Below are 23,717 nucleotides of genomic sequence, written 5' to 3' on the forward strand. Positions count from 1 at the left end.
CCCCCTCCCATACAGTCACAGACTGAACGACCCCCTCCGCACACGCCCACCACCCAGCAGACTGTCCCATGCCACAGAGGAGGACAGCTACACCCAGATGAGGAAGCTTTGCTCACAGGCCATCCAGGGTCACGGTCACTATCACATAAGGACGTAATATTACCTGCATGTTCAGGAGATAAATGACATCAGGGACCCAGAATATTCTGCAGTCACCAGCACTCCAGATGGGTAGCAGGAATGCTCCAGAATAACAGCTGCAGAACTGTCAGTAGACACTGTTGGTGCTGAGCTCTCACTTACCCGTAGACCCTGGACTGACACTTCCTAGATGCTTCCATCTCACAACGGACATGATAAAGCAGCCTCAGACCCTTTTCTAGAGAGAGGCCCTGGGGAGCTGGGCTCAGCCAGGTCACGACCAGAGATGCCCCCTGGGTGGACCTGCTTGAGCCTTCCCAGGTCTGGTTCCACACATCCCACAACAGCCTGGGAGGCCACACCAGTCACAGCAACGCAGAAATATCTTTCTGATGGGAGTTTCTGGTTAGAGCCTGGGCAGCAGCTCCCTTCAAGCCTGGAGGAGAGGTCATGCAGAGGGGCTCCTCATGGGGACAAGGAGGCAGAACATGTGTGTGTGGGGAGAGCTAAGCCCTGGAAAAGCAGAGGACAAGACCGACCCCCACCCCACCCAGGGGTGTCCTGACAGGCCAGGGAGGAAGCAGCCATGGACCACAGGAATGCTCAGCACAAGTGGGAGGCAAGCACTGTTCCACGTGACCCCGTGCATGCTACGGGGGTCCCCAGACCCCCCACACACTGGGTTACCCTTCTCCAAGGAAAGCCAGGAGCAGAGCTCCCTGGCAGCACCGGGCAGGGTGATAGCCTCGGGGGAGGGGGGGGGGGTCCATGAAGTGACTTTGCTCATGAATTCCTCCAGCCACACTCTGAGGGTCTCCCCGTGACCACCCCCTTGCTCAGACAGGGAGTGAGCTGGAAACAGCTATTAGCCTCTGAAACCGTGTGCAGCGTGAGTGAGTGAGTGTGTGAATGTGTGTGTGTGTGAGTCAGAGACCGTTGGCCTGTCTCTTCCCGCTCCGCGATGCCCCTCCCGGCTGGCCGAGCAGCAGGGACATTAGGAGGGAGAAGGGAGGCGTCCTCCCAGCCCGAGCGGGTAGGAGTGAAGACACAGCTCCGTCGCTCACTGCCCTCCCCTTCCTCGCCCGTGGGGGTGCTCGTGCGGCTCTCCTCCAGGACGAGGCCCTGTTTCCAACACAATGGGCCCTTGACGGAAGCACACCCGGGACACTCATCTCTGCCCTCGAGTCCTGCAGAGGGCAAACCATCCCCACTCGGGGGCTCGGGTGCCACGTGGTGGGACAAGAAAACCCTCTGTCTGACCCACTCAATGCAGCATCACAGCTCTAAAACAGGAAACCCAGAAAATCCCCCAGACTGAACACAGTCACATGTGTGCAGTACGTGAGTGGTGGAGAGCTGGGCAGCATGGGGAAACTGAGGACACACCCGCGTGCTGCACTCACGGTTCACCCCAGGCTGTGTGGGGACCACAGGCGCCCTTGTTCAAGGTGTCAATCAGTCACCTGAGTTCAATCAGTCACCTGAGGACAACCCAAAGGCCCTGACCCAGGCCCTTGCCCTGCCCCCCCTGTCCAAATGCTGCCGGAACGCCCTCCTACCCGGACCCTTCCAGTTGCATGAGGCCCCTTTGAGCTGGACGTGGCTGGACTCTGGTCTGTCCTGTCAAGGGACACGTCCTGACCATATGATGTAGGCGCCCGTGCGATGCCAGCATGAGCTCATTTTTATCTTCAGGTGACAGCCCAACCCCCACAACCTGCCTCTTCCGTGCACCTGCAGTTGAGCACAGCAGGAGGTCAGCATGTGCCAGGGCCACCTGGGACCAGGGTCAGAGATGCCACGGAGCCCTGGGGATCAGGAGCCCGGGGAACAGGGGGCCCGCACATCTCTGAAAACGAGCTTGCCCGTCCTTCCTCTGTCCCTGTGGGATTCTGGGACCCTCAGGAGGGAGCGGCATTCCCAACAGTGCCCTTCCCACATCCTCCGTCCTGAGGACTTGGGACCCTCCCCTGGCAGCTCCGGGTCAGCCCCGCGGGAGAGGACACTGCTGGGACGTCACACGGGGGCTGCCATCAGAACCGACTGCTGCAGCATGCAACCGAGAACATTTTCAAGTCCTCCCCCGGGGCCCAGGTGTCCCCAAGTCCTGAAGTTCTCGGTGAACAAGGCACCAACAGAGCCGGATGGGACCCAGCGTGCAGCACAGAGCTCGCTGTGAGCTCGCTGTGAGCTCGCTCTTATCTTGGGGCATGACCGCCCCAGGGACACCAGCATCTCTGAAGGTGCCGTCAACCTTTCATGGTGACCTCCACCTGCTCCTCCTCCTCCCCAAAATAAACCCCTCGACCATCCTGAACATAGGGGACTCGTCATTTCACGCACAGGTGACCGCCCCTTCTCCTGCTCCCGATGTGATGGGGCCACTGTGATGGGGCCAGGGAACACCGTGAGGGGACCTGCCAGCGGGAGAGAAGCCCGTGGTGTTCTCCACAGGGACAGAGAGAGAGGCCTTACCCACACTCACCTGGCCCCGCCCCTTCTTAAGTTTGGCCCGCCCCCTCATTTGGCCCCGCCTCCTTTCATGGTGACCCCCCACCCATCTGAAGTCACAGGACCCGTCCACTTCAGTTTCTGCTCCTCCCGATGGTGCTGCCCAGCGACCTGCATGCTCCTGCCCTGTCCACAGTCCCCTGCTCAGCCCCAGGCCCACGTGACCCCCGAGCTCTTCACCCACTCCACGTGCTGTCCACAGAGCCTGACTCTCCAGGAAGTCCCCGTCCCAACTCACCATCACCCGTGTGGATTTCTATATGAATTTTAGAATCAGCTTATCTATTTCTGCAAAAAGGCAGCTGGAAGGTCTTGCATTGAATTTGTTGATTGCTTTGGGGATTGTTGCCGTCTTAACAACAGCAGAGTCCCGAGCAAGGCCGCCTTCTCTCTCTGGATACTAATAGCAGAAGGAATGTTCCAGCAGCAGGGATATGGCCCTCACTTACAATAAAGAATGGGCCTTTGGGGAGGCCCGGGGACTCATTTCCAGGAAAGAGTGCTTTATGCAGATGGCGAGGCATCTGGCTCTGAAGAATCTGTAAATTAAGGGAGACTTCAGGACTTAAAATAAACACAGACCTGGTCCGTGCTCCTCGTGTTCCCCAATCTTTCCCGCACTTTTCTCCACACGGACAATCAGTCGGGTCGACAGGGTTCTTAAGTGTGCAGAATCCTTGACCAGAAACGAATAATCAGGAGGGAATGGAGTGCAGGGAAGGGATGGGGTGGGTTTCCACACTAAGGGGGTGGCTCCGTTCTGGGTAGTATTCAGCAGGGCACGGGCCCATCCGAACGGAACAAGGTCAGTCAGGTCATCTCGGGAACTCAGCACAGAACAGGTGAGCATCTGTCCTCCTGCTTCAACCCTACCGATCCCTCCACCCCAAGAAGGTGGGTCAGGAGACACACGTACCCGGAGGCTCTCTGAAGGAGTCAAGACGGACCCCACGTCTGCCTGCAGGACTGGACACCCACTTTGAGCCAGGACGCCATCCTGGGAGAGAACAGGATGGACAGGACAGGACACATGGACAGGAGCCCACGTGTGGGAGCCTCAGAGACCGCAGGCAGCCTCAAGGCTTCGAAGTCAGTGACTGTCCTCTGACTGGGGTTTTCTCCAGGACTCACTGATTCTTACAGCTGTGGAAACCAATGCAGCCGTGTCCAAAAGACCTGATCCTATAAGTTGGGGGGGGGGGGGTTTAATTGTCATTTGATGCTTACTGAAAAGATGATCAGTTCTCACTGTTCATTATGTGCCTCATCCTTGAGATTTGAGGACGAACATCATTTTAGTTACAAATAGTATGAGTTTCCTGAAGACCTTACAGCTCTGTTTCTAAGGTTAGCGTTTGGAGAAATTTCATAGCATTTGCTTGCTGGACCCTGGATGTAGTGGGCTCCTTGTCAGGCTCTGGGTAAAGAACAGAATGGGGGGGGGGGGCCCTGGGGAGCATCCCTTGTGCCCTAAGCTGCTCCCAGGCTGATGTGGGGTTCAAGTCCTGATGCATGTCCCAGGACAGTGCAGCAAGTGGTCAGAGCTCAGCCGCACAGGTGGGGGTCCAAAGCCCGGCACTGATACAAGACCTGTGTGGTCCTGGGGTGTCCCCGCTGCCAGAGCGGTGGCCTTTTTTGTAGAGCAGGTGAACTCCCCGTTCTGGAGGGGTCTATTCTGCCATTCCTCCAGTTCCTGTAACGGACAGAAGCAGTCCCCTCCAACAGGTCTCAGACCACTCAAGTGAGGACCTCCCCAAGCCAACGGCAGATCCCCAGATCCCGTGACCTCGCTCCAGGCAATCAGCACCTGCCCCCTCCCCTGCAGGTGATTGGTTCAGGCACTGGGGTGTGATTCCCTTCGGGCCAATCAGGTGCGAGAACATTTTGCCAAAGGGTCCCTGATGCGTCTGTGACTCCTGATTCTTCTAGCTCCCAGCCTCATCCCTGCTCCCCATCTTTTCCTCCTGCTCCCTCGACCCTCATCCTCGTGAGGCCTCCACCGTCCCCCCAGCATCAGAGCCAGACGGACCCTGCCCTCCCTTCGTGGCCACCAGCCCCTCCGCACACCCACTTCAGCAATCCCATGTCCACTTTCCCACTGTGACCGTCTAATTCAGGGAGCACAGCCCCCAACGCCAGTGACCCGCACACGGCCATGCGCCGGGGAGAGTCCGGGGTCCTTCTCGGCTCCCTTCCCACCAAGCTCTGCTGTGCGGAAGAGAAGAAACGTGCTGCCCAGACCTCGCCACAAGCCGCGAGGTCGCGGATGGGGGCTGTTGGCAGTGCGGGGTGTATGGAACGCGTTGTGCGGCCCTAAGAGACTGAGCCGCCTCTGGGGAGAAAAGAGGGGCCCCTGGGAACAGTCCCTCCGTAGCTCACAACCCACTGGCCGCCACCCCGTGCCTCCCGACCCTCCTGTAGAGGGTCCAGTTTGGAACAGGACACCAGCCTGCATCCCCCAAGTGGTCAGGACCGGGCCCTTCCTGCCTGACTGCCCCCCACTGCTGCAGCTTGGTTCCGGGTCCTGCACCTCTGCCCATCATGGCTTTCCATCCCAGCACAGTTAGAACCCCGGGCCATGACGTTCTACTTTCCCCTGAGTGGCAGATGAAACCTCACGATGACCCTGGGAGTGCTCCCTGCAGTCTACCTGCGCTCATGGAGGGAGTTCCAGACTGTGCTCAGCTCCAGCCGGGCTCCGAACACCTGGGAGATTACCAGAGCACGGGGAGGGGTAGGCTCTCCTGGGGCCCAGGAGCAGGAGACCGGAACGGAGCAGGGAGAGCCCTAGGAGACCTCACAGATTCTCTGGGATGGATGCAGGGAGCCCCTAGGAGGCCACCTGGGGGGGAGCGATCCCCCACTCTCCTCAGGAGATGTGAGTTCATGCCCCAGCATCCACAGCCCTCATTCTGCAAGTAAGGACACTGAGGCACAGAGGATAATTATCCCTCCTGCCCCCGGCAGATGGGCAGAGTCAGGACGTGAGCAGGGGACATCGGCTTCAGGGCTCGCACCCTCCCACTCACCACGTGCAGAGCTCACAGACTAAGTGGAGGGCTGCTCAGAATGGAGGGGGCAGGGTGCAGTCCAGAGGACCAGTGGTGGGGGAGGGGGAAGGGGGAGCAACAGAGCTGCCACCTTGCAGATTATCTGTCCTCTTCGGGGGGCTGCACAACTCCCTTCCCCATTCTTCAGACATTCCTCCTGAGGGTGTGGGAGGGTCACATGGAGTCGCTGAGGCCCAGAGGGGCGGTAATGTGTTTGGTGCTCGGGATGGGCAGAAAGATGGTCACTCTGCAACACTACATACAATGAAATTACACACACAGAACGGTCCTCAGTAGCACACGCACCTGTGCCTACATTTTGGACAGCATGTTACACAGAGCAGGTGGAGGCTCCTGGGGTCTGAGCGGGGAGGGCTCGGGGTGACAGATGCTGGGAAGGGACCCCAGGCTGCTGCGTGGGAAGCTGTGGGCGTCTGTGTGAAAGCAGGAGCCTATGGACCTCGTGCAGGATCCAAGATAGGGCATGAGAGAACTCTAAGGTAAGATTATTATTATCTTAATTGGGTGAATGATCAAATTTAATTTCTTATTTTAATGACGGATTAATTGATGAATCATCTAGGACAGTACATAGATCTCCCTGATGGAGACTTCCGTAATGATCCGTAACCACCTGTGACGGAGCAGTCAGCAGCAGGGATGGAGGGGCGTCGTGAAAGGCATCATGTAATCACATCTCCGGGTAAGTAATTCAGGGACTGGGGCAGAGTTACCTTTGCCCGGTGGGGTGCCTATTTGCTGTCTCTGCGGGAGACAGAGATGAAGCAGAAAAGCAGGAGGCAGGAGGAGAGGTGCAGGAAACTTACCATCCTGCTGTCTGAGCTCTGTCTACCCAGGCCCAACCACAGACCTCTTCCCATCCAGGGAGGACTGGGTGATCTATTTTTTATTTTTTAATTTATATGCCAGAGAGAGAGAGCACACAAGCAGGGGGACTGCAGGCAGAGGGAGAAGTAGGCTCCCCACTGAGCAAGGACCCTGACACGCGACTCAACCGCAGGACCCTAGGATCACGACCCAAACCGAAGGCAGCGGCCTAACCCACTGAGCCACTCAGGCGCCTCTATCCTCTATTTAATCCATTTACAGAATTTTTCCTTTTCTTTTTTTTTAAAGATTTTATTTATTTATTTATTTATTTGACAAAGAGAGAGATCACGAGTAGGCAGAGAGGCAGGCAGAGACAGAGGGGGAAGTAAGCTCCCTGCTGAGCAGAGAGCCCGATGCAGGGCTCGATCCCCAAACCCTGGAATCATGACCTGAGCCGAAGGCAGACGCTTCACCAACCGAGCCACCCAGGCGCCCCAAGGGATGATCTTTTTAGGCAGTTGGGCTCACACAGAGCTGGGAATGCATTCCCTGCACGTCCCCCTTGCTGATCTGGGTGGATGCAATCAAGGCATTTCACTCTTCTTGCTATTACACAAATCCTGGCTGATTAATTAGTTACGGGGGATTCTAGGTGGTTTTGTTTTCAAAAGTAGTCAAACAAAATAAGTATATATTACGCTTGGCCCATGGCGAACTTTCTAATTAAAATAGACTGCAGTGGTATCATCAAACAGAAGCAAATAAATCGATCAATAAATATGCATGTGCACATGTGTTCGTAGGGGGAAAGCAGGAGCTGAGACGGGACCCAGCAGAGTGATTGCCAGCCAGGAAATGAGCCCAGGGCCGAGGGTGCAGGTCCCAGCAGCCAGAAGGATGCAGGAGGTGAGGCTACACTAATACTCCCGCCATGGCCCCCAGAAGGGCGGTGAACAGGGAAAGATGTCTGGAGTCTTATAAAGAGGCAAGTGTGTGTTTGTCTCAGGAATTCTCCGCCCTACATTGGGAGGTAATGTTTCCTTCTCCTCTGTCCTTTTCAGGTCCAGCGCTCGGTGCATAGTTGCACGCCTGTGCCAGGCCCGATAGAGCCTGCGCAGGAGACGGCCAGCAGGGGAGGGGCAGCGGCGCTGAGGAAGTCTGCCCACACGACTCAGCGAGGGTGAGCCCTGGGTAATCGGGCCTGAGCCAGGGATTCCCCCGGTGGTGGCCTTCAGCCGCTCCTCCCCCAGAAGCCTCTCTGTCCTCACAGCTCTTTCCAAAGTTCCTGTCGGTCCCCTGCAGACGTCATTCCTGGGTCCCCCACCATGTCCCCCAATGGAATCTTCCTCAGCACCTCCCTCCAAGACGGAGTAGCTTCTAGGTCCGACCTGGGCATTTGGTCTTGTCCAGGGTGCTGACAGCCTCTGGCACACCAGGCTGGAGGTGGGGCTGCCGACCCACGGGGAACACATGTGGGGGTACACTGGCTGAGCAGGTGTCATTTTAAGGATTTCTCCATGGCCTAAATCCAACAGGAAGGAGCTTGAAAGTACACAATGGAGGGGCGTCTTGGTGGCTCGGGTCACAATCCCGGGGTCCTGGATTGAGTCCCGCACCCAGGCTCCCTGCCCCGTGAGGAGCCTGCTTCTCCCTCTGCCTGCCACTCCTCCTGCTTGTGCTCTCTCTCCCTTTCTTTGTCAAATACATAAAATCCTTTTTTATCTTAAAGAAAAAAAAAGTGTGCGATGCAAGAGATTTTCTGACTAAAAGGATGCTTCTGAGCTGAAGCCTGGGGAGATGGTGCCTTTATCCTGAATGTCCTCAGAGACCGTGCGTACACTGAGACGCAGCGGGTTTCCAGATTCGCACAGTTGTCTGCAGACTCTAAGATCGATGGGGGTGGAAACAATGTTAATGTGATTATCCACCAGCTCAGCAAATGTTTATCAGGCCCTCCCCTTCATAACACTGTGCTGGGCCTTCAGGGACTGGTAAAGACACATGAGGTGAGGTGTTTGGGTCTGGGGGGTTAGAGGTAATAAGGCGTCAGCATTCAATACAGAGTATGAAAGATGGGGAACATGTATTTCAGTGCTGTTCCCATCTAGCGGGTAAATTTAGGGAGTCACGGGTCTTGTCAGGAGCTGGTTTCCTCAGAGCACACTGCTGTCCCTTGTCTAGGCAGAATTTGAGGTTGACAAGCGTGTTAGGCATAGTTTCCTATCACAATCCCACATCTCCGTGAAGTTGGCTCTAAGACTTACTTTTGCTGCTGGAGCTTTGGAAGAGGGTCCTCTGTGAGCGGTATAAACCTCAAGGAAATGAGGAAATTGTGTCCGTACTCAGTAGCACCCAGATTTCTCTGTGTGTGTGTGTCTCTGACTCTGACTGTCTCTGTCCCTCTCTCTCACCGTTTCTGTCACATGCATGCAATCTTCTCTTTCTTTCTGTGTGCACATTTTATTTTTATTTTTTTAAAGATTTTATTTATTTATTTGACAGACAGAGATCACAAGTAGGCAGAGAGGCAGGCAGAGAGAGAGGAGGAAGTAGGTTCCCTGCTGAGCAGAGAGCCCGATGCGGGGCTCGATCCCAAGACCCTGAGATCATGACCTGAGCCGAATGCAGAGTCTCAACCCACTGAGCCACCCAGGCGCCCCTCTGTGTGCAAATTTTAATATCCTCTACCTCACACTGGCTCTTTCCCATGGACCCCAGCCACTGACTTCCGTAGAGACTCATTCTTCTAACATAACACATAAACAATCTTACAGGTAACATCCTTCCCTCCGGATTCGAGTTCGGAGCTCTGCCTGTGGTCTAGTGGTGTCAGCAGCCCTGTTCTAGCCAATTACCATGGTGAGGAAAAGGACTCTACTGAGAAGGCTGAAATTACGTGGGAAGGAGAAGCATCTTCCAGAATGAAATGATGTGGTGCCTCACGGCTCCGGGGACACGGGATGATAAGCAGCAGCTGCATGAGTGAGACATTACAGAGCGCCTACCCGAGGCTCTGTCCCAGCAGTTCTGTGTGAGAGGCTGCTTTGTTCTTAAAACATCACTGCAAAGTGCTTCAGTTTTACAAGTGATTCATACTCAGAGAAGAAGAGCTAATGTGCCATGCTGACTCACCTGCTCGGCGGCGGGACAAAGACTCTCATCCAGACCCTCGTCTTCGAGCCACCTGCCGGCTATGCCACCAGTGACAACAGGCGCGGTTATTAAACTTCTGCTTTTAATGGTCTTCCTAGGACACTTGCAAGTTGTTCCTCTCCATAATGGCTCTTCCTAATCGCACTCAAAGGTCTCCCTTCACATTTTTCTTCTGCTCTCACACGCGCATTGATGGCTTGAAATCCTTTCCCGGGTTTTCATGGGCTCAACCGCCTCGAATGAACAGTGTGTGTTTCTGTCGGTGTGTGACTCCTGACCTTCGGGAGGGAAGACGATCAAACACACACACACAAACACACACGTACACACACAGAAACACACACACTCACACACAAACGCACACGAACACTCACGCCGGTGGGTGCGCCCATGCGCACTCAGACACGCACGCCCATACCCATACGCGTGCACATGTGCACACGTACGCAGCCACATGCATGCACACCCACACACGCATGCACGGGCACCCATACGTAGACGTGCACTCACACGCACACTCACAAACACACACCCACACTCGTGCCTGCCTGCTTACACACATGTGTACACACACGCACACTCACACATGCACCATCAGCTTTCAGAGGCCCCTCAGAATCTAGTTCCCCTTCCTTCTGAACCACGTCCCGTGCAGCCTGGGCTCAGGCACGGTGTCACCTTCCTTCCTGGAGGACAGGAGCCCGTACACTCCCGCACACGGAGCTGGACATGCTGCATGCTTCCTTACGGAGCCGGAACAAGTCAATGCTTAGCTCGAAGCAATACGCTCTGATAACCGAAGGCTACTGGATATGTGAAAACTAGATAATACTGATCAGGAACCAGGTCTTCCTCTGGCCAGCACCACCTACAAGGGTGCTGCCTGTGTGTCCTGTCGAGGGTTGGTCCTGTGTAAGATGACACCTGCAAAGCAGCATGACCTCATGTGCATAATGCGAGTGAGGAGGGACCCCAAGTCCTGCTAGCCCCCAGCTTTCCAGGACCAAGCGGTGGCCACTGCTGGGCTGAGGGCTACGGCACCGTCACACCATCACATCATCCATCCGTCCATCCTGCCATCCTTAGCAACCAAGCTCCCAGTACGTGCAAGGAAATGCTCCACGCTGGTGTGCAAACAGGGAAAAGAACTGGAGGTGTGGTGGTCAGAAGAGGCCGGGCTGCTACCGGAACAACGGATGTTTGAGGTCTCCTTCGGTCCTGTGACATGTCATCCAGGTCACGCACGGGGAGCAGCCGCCATGTCGAATGCCGCCAGCTGGTGTGCCAGAGGAAAGAGGGTCCCTGGGAGTCCCGCGCTGGCAATTAAATGCTTTCATTAGCTATGACATGTGTCATGTCTATTCAAAACTCAGTGACCAGGACCACTGTTCCCACCTGACCCCAGGAGACCTGAAAGTGCAGTCCTTCCATGCCTACAGAAGGTAAGAACCAGGCACAGCTGGCAAACCTCACTACGCTGTCATGGGGGGATGTGGGCTCCTTTACCATGGTGTCTCCCCCGTGCTTTCCAAGACTTGCACATCACTGAGACCTGGAGCGTGGAGGCTCTTCCTTAGCCAATCGTTTGGTCCCAGAGCCCTCTCCATAGAGAAGGGGACCCGAATCGCTACTTCCTTGCACACACAGTCCTCTAAGGACCAGACATGAGTCCTTATTGATGATCTATACCAACAGGCCCTCACTGTGAGGAAGGCTCTGGCCACGCCCCGCCCCGCAGTCCTGCGCTGTACAACTTGCCGTGTCACCCATGAGTCTTGTTCTTCCTGGGGGACGCAGGTGGTACCAGATGAGTCGGACGAACCTACGAGAAGGTCTTCTACGACTGCAGACTTGCCTGAGGCAGGCAGCTCATCTGCAGTGAGAGATTCGAATGTGTAAACCTGAAGACTTTGCAGGATTTACCTTTAATTCAAGTGCTAATACTTGGTTTCTTGGTTCTCTGGAACACTAGGTTGAAATGCATCACTCACTGCTTCGCAAAAGAGGAGGCAGCTTGTGACTGAGTATCATGGGACCACCTTCTGTCCTAATTCTCTCCACTGGGTTGGTGGAGGTCTTTGGTCCTCAGGTTCAGTGTGGGGTCTCCTCCTGGTGGGGGGGGGGACGGCAAAGGGGCTGCTAAGCCCCTTCCCTCTAGAGGATGTCCTTGTCCTCTTGGCTGCACAGTGGCCTCAGTCAATCTTGTCCAGGTTTGGGTATGTGAAAGGCACGAACCACCTCAGGGAACTCTGTGTAGGGTTAATTATTTCATTTTACTCATCATCCCTCGTCCTTCTCTCAACGCTCTCCGTGGCTCACACTACTCACCTCCTTCCGCACTGCGTTGGGAAGAACCACGGTCCTGACAGGCGTGCGCCCCATCTCCAAATCTCACAGACCACAAGCCTTGGCCAAACTGTCTCACACGTCTTGAGACTCAGGGACCTCCTCTGCTCGGTGACATCATAACACCGGCTCTCGGGGCTGAGACGAGGGTCAGAGAGGGTGTCAGCTGATCCGTGGTGGGCGGATTTGCCTTGCGTTGCTCTTCCCTGTGGCTCTGGCCTGAGCACTGCGAGGGCTGTGGAAGCTCAGCGGTCATCCAGACTTCTCCCGCCTTAGCTTCCCCCCGAGGTCAGCTGTTCTTCACTTGCCCAGCGTTAGGAACGTGGGTGGGATGCTTGGGCAGTGGCTCTGGTTGACCTTAACAACATCCTTTCAATCTGCTCAGGAATTGGATGTATCATTTTTCAAACCTTTCGAGACCTTGACCAGGAACCAAGGTCTTAGTAAACCTGCAACATTTGGACAACTTAGAGAAGCTCATTTTTTGTCATAGTCGTGAGAAGGATCAGAAGTGTCCCTCTGGGGGCACCTGGGTGGCTCACTCAGTCAAGTGCCTGGCTCGGGTCATGACCGCAGGGTCATAAGATCGAGCCCTACGTGGGGCTCCAACTTCAGCACATAATCTGCTTGCGTGTCTCCCCTTACCTCCCTCTCCCTTCTCTTCCGCCCCTTCCCTACCTGACGCGCTCTCTCTCTGTCTCTCTCACCCCTCTGAAATAAATAGGTAAATAAATAAATAAATATAATACTTCTTTAAAAAAAAAAAAAAAGAAGCATGGGGCGCCTGGGTGGCTCAGTTGTTAAGCCTCTGCCTTCGGCTCAGGTCATCATCCCGGGGTCCTGGGATCAAGCTCCCCATCGAGTTCCTGTGGAGAGCCATCCAGCAGATGCAAGGAGTCACGTAGACGAAAATGCCTGAAGATTAAGGAAGTGAGAATGATTGGCTAGGTAGGGTATGGGTGCGCTCGTGGCTGATGCATGAACAGCACCAGGAGCCAAGAGAGAAATGCATGATTACTGCTTGAGAACAATAGAGCCCTCTGTGGTTACATAAGGGTTCACAAGGAGACCGAGTGCACAGGGCAGTGACTAGATAACTGGGCTGGACCGCCTACATGTATATATTGCCAGAACTTGCTTGAGAGAGTAGTAGAAGTAGAAGTAATAGTAGAAGTAGAAGTAGTAGTAGTAGTAGTAGTAGAGACGCTAATAGAAACCCTAATAAAGAAGTTTGCTCCTCATCACGTTTGCGGGTCGTTCTTGCTGGCGAGAGCGACAACTGGTGCCGAAACCCGGGAAACTGTCCGCATCGCAAAACGGAGATTGGGATAGAGCAACGATAAGGTAAGGAGTGCACCTATTTCTGTCTAGTGAGTGACAGGGAAAGTTCCTAGGATTAGGACAATACAAGTGAAAGTTTCCTCGGGATGGGGAACGAGCTTAGTAGATGTAGAATGGAAGATCCCCTAAAAGACGTTCTCAAGATGAACGGTACCCCCTTAAAGGCAAAAACAGCCCGAGCCTTCTTGAAAGAAGTGGGAGAAATTGCCCCCTGGTTTATAGAAGAAGGGCTCCTAAATGTGCCACAATGGGAACACCTGGGCGAGGATTTAAAACTCTGTCCCTCTACATCCCCGGGGACTCTCGCCGTGTGGTCCCTGGTGAAAGTATGTTTGCATTCCCCCCGAGAGCCCCTGCAGCAAGCAGTACTACAGGGAGGGGAAGTTTTTGAGCAAGTGAAAGAAGAATCCCGTAAGGGCTCCTCCCGAGACTCGGGCTCCTCCCGAGACTCTGACCTTGAAAGCGAAAGCTCAGAAGGGATGTCAGAAAGCGAGTTGCAGGAGCTAGGAAAGATAGAGGCAAACAACAAGAAGGAGGAATCTCCCGGTCTCCAGACAGATTTGGAAGCCATGAGGCAACGACTTAAGGATAAAGAGGCGGAATTGCAAAAGGTATTAGGAGAGTTAAGGGTGCAGGGAGAAGTAATGGCGCAGCTGAGAGCAGGGGCGGAAGCCGCAGTTGTGGCACAATCGAAATTAAAAACGAAAGTTACACCGCTTCCGCATTCTAACCCCACAGCGCCACCCCATGAGTGGCCCCCGCCTTATAAGCCCAGCTGCACCAAGACGTGCTATTGTTCGGGCTGCGCCGCGGAGAATTGGAGAGAGATCCTTGGCCCGGGAAAAGGCTTTTTTCCAGTGTTAGAAGATCAGAATCAGCAGAGGTACCACCAGCCACTAGATTTTAAGTTGGTAAAGCAGCTGAAGGAGGCAGTTAGCAGCTATGGGCCCCAGGCAGCCTTTACGGTCTCCCTTGTGGAGTCGCTGGGAGCACTCTACCTCGCTCCCGAGGATTGGGCCAACTTGACCAGGGCGGTATTAAGTGGAGGACAATATCTAGAATGGAAAATCCAAAATCAGGACAATTGTCTGGACACGGCACGGAGAAATGCAGCCGCAGGTAACCCGCAATGGAATTTAAAAATGCTGACAGGCACGGGGCCATACCTCGGGGCCCAAGTGCAGAGTACATACCCCCCTGCGGTGTATCAACAGATAGCCACGGCGACCCTCAGGGCTTAAAAGACTCTGAGAGGGGCAGGAGACTTGCAAGGCCAATTATCCAAACCCAACCCGGTGCTTGGGTGGCACCGAGGTTCCCTTTGTGTTTTCCCACAGGATGCGCCTGCTCCACTCTGGGTGCCGGAGTGGAACCTGTGGAGGGTGCTGGTGATGGTGATGATAGCGACGGAGCCAGTTCAACTGTGGTCGAGAACAAGAGACTGCCCAGCTTCAAGCCCTTCTTCAAATGGCTCAGCATAGAGTGCAATCTTCTCACCCTAACTCATGTTTGTTACTGACGCTTAAAGCTTTGTGAGCTCTTTATTCTCTCACTTCCCTTCCCTGACGCACGCATGGTATGTTGTAGTAACAATTATAGGGGTACTAGTGGTAATTGTTCTTTTCATGTGCCTCCTGCCTTATGCACTTAAAATTATATTCGCAGAAGTTTATAAGGTAAAAGCTATTGTACGTAACCACCAGTTAATCACTCGCAATAGGCTCAAAGTACCACCTTGAATGCCACTCAAGTATCTCTTGGCTCCGTCAGCAATTGGGTTAGTATGTCATAACAATCAGTCTCATTCCTCAAAACCTGGGCAGGCATAAGAGCCCTGATCATGTTGATGATTCTGGCTCAAGTACTCCTTCTAAAATGCATCTGTGGAATTGCGCGACAACAGCGGCTATAGCAACGGGCTTTGGTCTAAGCCATGATGGCTCTGGAGGTCGGGACCTCCCCCCAAATATGGCTTAGTATGCTGGATCGGTAGCCAGAGACGGGTAAGACTGATCCCTCACCATAGCAACCTAAGACAGGGGCTCTTCGACCAGGGGGAGTACCCGATGACGGGTAAGCATGTGTGCTGAGGATTGGCAACCTAAGACAGGCACGATCCCTGCCATGTAAACAAATAAAAAAGGGGGAGCTGTGGAGAGCCATCCAGCAGATGCAAGGAGTCACGTAGACGAAAATGCCTGAAGATTAAGGAAGTGAGAATGATTGGCTAGGTAGGGTATGGGTGCGCTCGTGGCTGATGCATGAACAGCACCAGGAGCCAAGAGAGAAATGCATGATTACTGCTTGAGAACAATAGAGCCCTCTGTGGTTACATAAGGGTTCACAAGGAGACCGAGTGCACAGGGCAGTGACTAGATAACTGGGCTGGACCGCCTACATGTATATATTGCCAGAACTTGCTTGAGAGAGTAGTAGAAGTAGAAGTAATAGTAGAAGTAGAAGTAGTAGTAGTAGTAGTAGTAGAGACGCTAATAGAAACCCTAATAAAGAAGTTTGCTCCTCATCACGTTTGCGGGTCGTTCTTGCTGGCGAGAGCGACAGGTTCCCTGCTCAGCGGGAGGCCTGCTTCTCCCTCTCCCACTCCCCCTGCTTGTGTTCCCTCTCTTGCTGTGTCTCTCTGTCAAATAAATAAATATAATCTTAAAAAATAAAGAATAAATAAAATAAATTTTTTAAAAAGAAGCTGTTCCACTGAAGTCAAGCAGCCAGTAAACAGGTCTGATATCCCTATTACAAAGGATATTGGATGGAGATTGTGGAAAACACATGAGACAAGGAAAAATGTGTAGTTGTTGAAAAAAGAGACATAATCATTCGTATTTGCAGAATGTGATTATGTACACAGAAAAGGCAATTACTCAACATCACAAGTCATTAGGACTTAGAGGAAAATTCAAAATACAAAAATAAAAGCTGTCTTCATAATGATCAATAACTAGAAGATTCCACAGAAAAATTAAGTTTCCCCAAACTGAGGGTTGCTGGAGGGGAGAAGAGTGGGAGTGATGGGGCGGCTGGTGACGGACATGGGGGAGGGCATGTGCTACGGTGGGTGCTGTGAATTGTATAAGACTGATGATTCACAGACCTGTACCCCTGAAGCAGATAATACATGACATGTTAATATAAAAAAAATTTAAAAATAAGGGGTGCCTGGGTGGCTCAGTGGGTTAAAGTCTCTGCTTTCGGCTCAGGTCATGATCTCAGGGTCCTGGGATCGAGCCCTGCATCAGGCTCTGCGCTCGGCGGGGAGCCTGCTTCCTCCTCTCTCTCTGCCTGCCTCTCCACTTACTTGTGATCTCTGTCTGTTGAATAAATAAATAAATAAAAATATTTTTTAAAAAAACTAAAAAAAGTAAGTTTCCCTTTATTATAGCAGCAAGACCTTTAACATAAGTGAGCGAGTCTGGTGAAAATGGGAGATTTTTACAAAGGTGCCTATAAAACAGCCCTGACAAAGGGAAGCGAACAGGGGCACCTGGGTGGCTCAGCGGGTTAAAGCCTCTGCCTTCAGCTCGGGTCATGATCCCAGAGTCCTGGGATCAAGCCCCGTGTCGGGCTCTCTGCTGAGCAGGGAGCCTGCTTCCCTTCCTCTCTCTCTCTGCCTGCCTCTCTGCCTACTTGTGATCTCTGTCTGCCAAATAAATAAATAAAATCTTTAAAAAAAAAAAAAGGCAGCGAACATTTGCCGTGTTTGTAAACAGAAAGCCTCGAAATCGTATCACTGACATTCTTCCCGTTTTAATGCGCGTCTCCGCTGCTCCACCAATCAAAGCCTCAGTGCAAAGTTTCGGGGACAATGACAAATCAGTTCTAAATTCATCTCGAAAACATGCAAGAACTGTAAAGAAGGAAAGTGGCAATTCTCTCCCCCATTATGTATATGACAGATGCATTGCGCATAAAGCAGGCACAGACATATCAATAGACAGGCAGGTCAATAGAATATCAAGAAAAGTCCAGAAACAGAGACATTAACCTACATGAGTTTAACAGACCAGAAAGGAAGTACTCTGAATCCATAGGGGAGTGATGGCAATAAACCATGTTGTCATAGTTGTCTATTACTGTGGGAAAATAAAATTAATCTTCAACCTCACCTCATTTCCCAAAGTAATTTAAAATGGATTTAAGACCTAAATATAAAACAAAACTATACAAACAATTGGACAAAAGTATAAGAAAATGTAACCTGGAGTGACAAAAGACCTTGAACAACAACAACAACAAAAATGTAGAAAGAGACTCTTAACTCTAGGAAACAAACTGAGGGTTGCTGGAGGGGTGTGGGGTGGGGGGCTGGGGTAGCTGGTGATGGAGTGAGCGCTGGGTGTGATATGCAACGGAAGAACCACTGAACTCTACCTCTGAAACTAATAATACACTTAATGTCAATTACATTGAAATTAAATTTTAAAAATTTTTTAAATGCAGCAAGGTAAAATAAAGAACACGTAAGCTTGACTACACCAACATTTCTTACTTCTACATGACTAAAGATACAGCTGGAAGATTACCCACAAACTGGGAGAAAACATTCACACAACTTGTAAAGAGGGGTTCACGTGCACGACGGGTAATCGCCTTCACACGGTAATCCGAGAAAGATAAGCAGCGCACAGAAGCTCAGAGGATAGAAGCACACAGTGCACGGGACAGAGACTACAGACAGCCAGCAAACATTCAAAATGGTTGTCTGGCTGCGAATGTGGAACCAGGGTTCTTGTATGGTGGTGGTGAGAACTTCAAGGTTGAATAACCTTTTGTGGAGAGCCATCCGGGCGTGCCTATTAGAACAGAAACCACAGACGCCCTGTGGCTCACCAATTCCTCTTCTCAGAATTGACCCTGGAGGAATGTTCACACGGTGGGGGGGGTGCAGAGACAGTGAGATGTAGGGACCCCACAACAATGTTGACAGAACTAACAATAGCCCGGAGGGAAAAACTGAAATTAAATATCTCCAGGGATTAAGTGCAAGATTTGGTTAAATGATGACCTGTCTGGGTAGTTCTGGTTCACCCTACGGGACTGGATGGTCCTGACGGCTGTGGGTTGACCCCACCACGTGTGGAACAGTGTGGTCATAGGAGGAGGGGCACGGCGGGAACTGCCCCAACTCACTGGGATGCCCGGAAGCTGGATCCGGGTCAGTGAGTCCTTCCAAGCAGTTACTGCCATGTGTGGACGGCTGACGGCCAGGAAAGTATTACACGTCCTCCCCTGGCTGGGCCCGAGCAGCGCAGCGACCTGACATCATTGTGTTTGCAGAGCCCTGAGTCCTGTGGAATTAACATTTAGGGTGCTCTGTCACACTCCACTGGGGAGTGACCAACATCTGGGCATGCACGGAGAAAGGCGGGGCATCCCGTTCAATGTGGTCCTGTCCTTCCCGGTACCATCTGCACCCTGAAGGCGTACGCGTCTCTGCCCACAGTGCCACAGAGGTCCTCTGTCCTCATGCAGGGGCTCCGCATTTTCACATGCCCCTGCTGGAACCCAGATTCTTGCCCCTCTGAAGTTTGAGGCAGAGATTGGGGAGGATTATAGGTTCCCCTCTCTGAGCACATTTGAAATTATAATGAGCAGACTTGGTGATGCATGGTGTGTGTTTGATAACAACAGGAGAAATTACCCCTTTCTAAGCCAGCTCTCTGCTTTCATAACACACATCGAATCAATGTCTGGAAAACAAACAGTCACCAGGTGACTCGGCAACCGTGCAGGGGTGGAGGGCACCACGGGAAGTGCTACAGTAATTAGCTGAAAGAACCGTGCAGCTCTGTCCTCAGGGGTCAACCGAAAGCTCTTCAGCGTGGCCCCTGGATGCTGATGAGTCACAGGATCAAAAAGGAACCTCCCACGCGAGCCTCAGCTGGTGACCCCTACAGGGAAAGAACACAGGAATGTCTGAGCCCCTAAAGTTTTGCATGTGAGCCTGGGGTCTGTGGACCAGCAGCATGAGCTCACAAGGAACTTAGAAATGCAGGCTCCAGGCTCTTTTTTCGACATCTTCCCCTTCTGGGTATTAGAAGCCCACCAGGATCAGGGCACCTGGTTGACCAGAAGAAAGACTTCATTTCCCAGCTGAACTTCATTGCTAGTGACCATGTGACCAGTCCTGGCCAATGCACTGTAAGCAGAGGTCATGGGAGGAACTTCCAGGTCATGGCCTGAAAAGATGGAGGTGAACCCTCCCTCCCATTCCTCCCTGCTGCTGGCCACATGAGGCTGGGTCAGTCTAGGGTCACCACTGCTCATGTTGGTCCAGGAAAACCAAAGGGAAAGGGGGATTTTGTGAGCTTTGGAGCAATTTAATTGCTTTATCATGTGGTGATCACTGAGCTCCCTGTGGCTGGGCTTCTTCAGCTGTGACATAGGAATGATGATGGTGATGATGGTGATGGTGGTGATGGTGGTGGTGATGGTGGTGATCATGGTGGTGATGGTGGTGATGGTGATGATGATGATGATGGTGCTGATGGTGGTGCTGATGGTGGTGATGATGATGATGGTGACGATGGTGGTGATCATGGTGGTGATCGTGGTGGTGATCATGGTGACGATGGTTGTGATGATGGTCATGATGGTGGTGATGATAATGGTGATGATGATGGTGACAATGGTGGTGACAATGGTGGTGATCATGGTGACAGTGGGGATCATGGTGGTGATGATGGTGACGATGGTTGTAATGATGGTCGTGATGGTGGTGATGGTGATGATGATGGTGATGATAATGGTGATGATGATGGTGACAATGGTGGTGACAATGGTGGTGATCATGGTGACAGTGGTGATCATGGTGGTGATGATGGTGACGATGGTTGTAATGATGGTCGTGATGGTGGTGATGATGGTGATGATGATGGTGATGATAATGGTGATGATGATGGTGACGATGGTGGTGACAATGGTGGTGATCATGGTGACAGTGGTGATCATGGTGGTGATGATGGTGACGATGGTTGTAATGATGGTCGTGATGGTGGTGATGATGGTGATGATGATGGTGATGATAATGGTGATGATGATGGTGACGATGATGGTGGTGGCGATGATGGTGCTAGTGACCATGATGGGGATGATGGGATCTCTTGACAGGGAGAGGAGGAGATATGATGGAGTCACGGGAGGGCATGGAGCATAAGGTGTACCTACTATTACTACCATCATTATTATTATCTCACACTCTTGGTGATGTGGAGCTTTCCCTCACCCAGCAGCTGTCCCTCTTGTCCTGGACACCTCTATATAAGACATGAGCTGAGCCCCACCTCTTCTCCCAGCATCTCCTTAACAGAAGTCCACCACAGGGAGCATGAACATCCCTGGGACAAGGTGGGGACACTGGTGGGTCCCTTGACCCAGAACTGAGAACCCAATAGGCCCAGCATCCTGAGAAGACTCACTGATCTACAATCTCTGTGTCCTGGAATAGATGATGATCAGTGTATTCACATCATGCTTGGATAAGAGCAGTCAGGAATCGACATCAGAAGAGAGGTGTTGGATCACTTTGAAATAAGCCACTGATGTGCTCACCTCCTAGGACATTTCTGTGGGGGTCGCAGGAGTTGCCACTGCCCAGGGAGGCAAAAGGACTTGAGGATGGGGTCACTGGGGACTCTTGGGACATGGGTTAGGGACATCTGGACCCTTCCAGGACCCACTCTTTGTGTCAAGGCCTTTGTGGGGCCCCAGGACTACAGGCCTCTAACAGGGTTCCTGCAGGAGGCTGAGGAGGCTCTAGGGGTCCCCTGACCAGGCTGTCCCACCCTCTGCTAACTACTCCTCCTCCCCAACAGCCCTTTAAGTCACGGGCAATGCTGAGCCCAGGTCTGTGGATGCAGGCGAGCAGAGCAGCTGGGAGTCTCTCTGTCCAGGATGGCCCCTTCCTGCCCCATGCTCCATCCTGGCTCTCCTGTCCCCACGATGGCCCCTCAAGGACAAATCGGAATCATCCCCAAGGTTATTCTCGGGAAAGGGCACCCTCCTCCATATTCGTGGTAATCACATAAGTTTTTGAAAACATCCATGAGTTAAAACATTTTGACAAGCTGGAGTAATGCACATGGTGCCTAGAGAATTAAAAGAGAAACAAGAAAAATGGATGCCTTATTTCATTCTGTGTCACAAAAATGAATTTGCTGTTCAGGCTCATAAATTTGGGGAAGGAATTTTTGTGGAAATATTGCGAGCTTCAGAAACGTTCTCTGCCCACACAGCTGGACACAAAATCCCAGCCCTCCTCAGACCCAGACATGCCCACTCGGTCCCCAGACGCAGGGATCTGCACCCTGTGCACTGAGTGTCCCAATGGTCCAGGTGCTGGGACACATGGAATCTGAGAGGTTTCCTGGAATCCCATGATGCCAGGAAGAGCGCGTCCCTTCTGGGAGAAGCCAGAGCAGAAACGGTAGGAAGGGTTATGGATGGGTGACGGAGAGGTATCGCGTTCCAGAGGAGCCGTCCAGAGAGGGACGAAGGTGGGGGCCGAGCCAGTCTTCCTTGTGAGTCCCTCCCACCCACACACACATTCCAGGCCATCCCCTGATTGGGTGAGGCCCACCCACCACAGAGGCAACCTGCTTTACTGATTCTCACTGATGTCACAACCAACCTCATCCAGAAACGCCCTCACAGAAACATCGACCACATACCTGGGACCCACAGCCCAGCTGGGATGACATGCAAATTACTCACCAAGACCCACACTGGGGGTCGCATGGAGCACCACGTCCCATCTCTCTGCTGGGGAGCCCACTCCTCATGTGAAGCACAGGACCGGGAGTCCGGAGGGTACAGGGGGCAGAGCTGTTGCTGGCTCAGGGCGTGGGCAAAGCAAGGTCCTGGCAGAGTCCTGTTCGTGGGCGTCCAGGGGAGGGGCAGAGGTGAAACCACACCCTTGGGACCTCCACCCAGTAGACACAGGCTGGAGCTCTCGGTGGGGAGTCATCTGGACGTCTGCTCCTCCAACACCCCAGCAAGGGGTCCCTGTCCTGGTGCTGTTCTCAGCTCAGGGTGGGCTTGGGTCCTTTGTGTCCACGTAAGCCCATGGGGCTCAGGTGTGAGCCGTCAGGGGGGGCTCATCCTCCTGCCATCAGGGTGGCTTCTGGCATGGCCAGGTGGCCCAGCAGAACCCATCGGACTCAGGCACCCTTCACGTGGACCTGGGGCCCCCGGCCAGGTCTTGTCCCCGCACAGGTACCTGGGAGGCTGTGGGCATCACTGCCGGCCACCACCTCCTCACCTCCGGGATTTCCCAAACTCACGACTTTAGGACAAGTCAATTCTGTTTTCTTTTATGATGAGAATAAATATGAACTCGTTAAAGCCCATTACTAGGGTGTAGACACAATGCCCCGTTGTGGGGGGAAAGATGACAGCTGAGCATTTCTAGAATAAGCAAGCTTGTGTACAAGCAAACATCACTGTGATTTACGCATCACAACGTACAGAGACCATTTCCCGCTCTTGCTGTTCACAGAACAGGGAAAACGTCCCCGAAACCGGCTGTGGACGGGACCCCTACAGACTCTGCCTGAGAATTTACAATGTCATTATCACAACGGCTACCCCACACCGTGGTGCACACCGCGTGAGAATGACAGCCCTGATGCCGCCCTCATTCCCGTGCGATGTGCCCACGAAATATAATCATCTAGCTCGGCATTGCTCGCCTCGGAGAAAGTTTAATCATGTTTAAGTAGGTGTAATTAGGAAGAAATGAGAAATCCCTTCTACCCATTCCCCCTTGCCCTGGTTCAGCCCCACAGCAGCACTGATCCTAGCAATTAAGTCAGTAGCTCCCAGATACACTGAGAATAAAATCCAAACTCCTCCCCGCGACCTGTGGGCCAGGACACGCCTCCTCTCCCAGCTGCCGACTTCCTCCTCCTCCATCCCTCCCACCACACTGGCCACTTGTGTCCCTGAGACACCTGTCTCCCTGCCTCGGGGCCCCCTGGAGTTCTCTTCCTGTGTGGGGACTGAGGACATTGAGTTAATGGCTCATCCTGAGCCTGCTGGGGGCTGGGACGTGTCGCGCCATGATAGAAGCTTCCTGAGGCCGCAGAGGTGCCTGGAAGTGACATTCCCAACTCTGTGTCATCCTGACAGGACACCCACTCCTCCCACCTCTGTGATCCCAGGATGTGGCTCTGGGCAAAGTACAAGTAGGCCCATCCTCAGACACATTACTGCCATCTGCCGGGAGACTGCCCTGTGAGGGCATAACTCCAGGTGGGAACTGTACTGGCAGACTTGGGCAGTGCACAACCTGGCCAACAGCACCTGGCAACCCTGCCTCCTCCTCCTCCT

The sequence above is a fragment of the Mustela erminea genome, chromosome 13 (genome assembly GCF_009829155.1).
Source record: "Mustela erminea isolate mMusErm1 chromosome 13, mMusErm1.Pri, whole genome shotgun sequence".
NCBI lineage: Eukaryota > Metazoa > Chordata > Mammalia > Carnivora > Mustelidae > Mustela > Mustela erminea.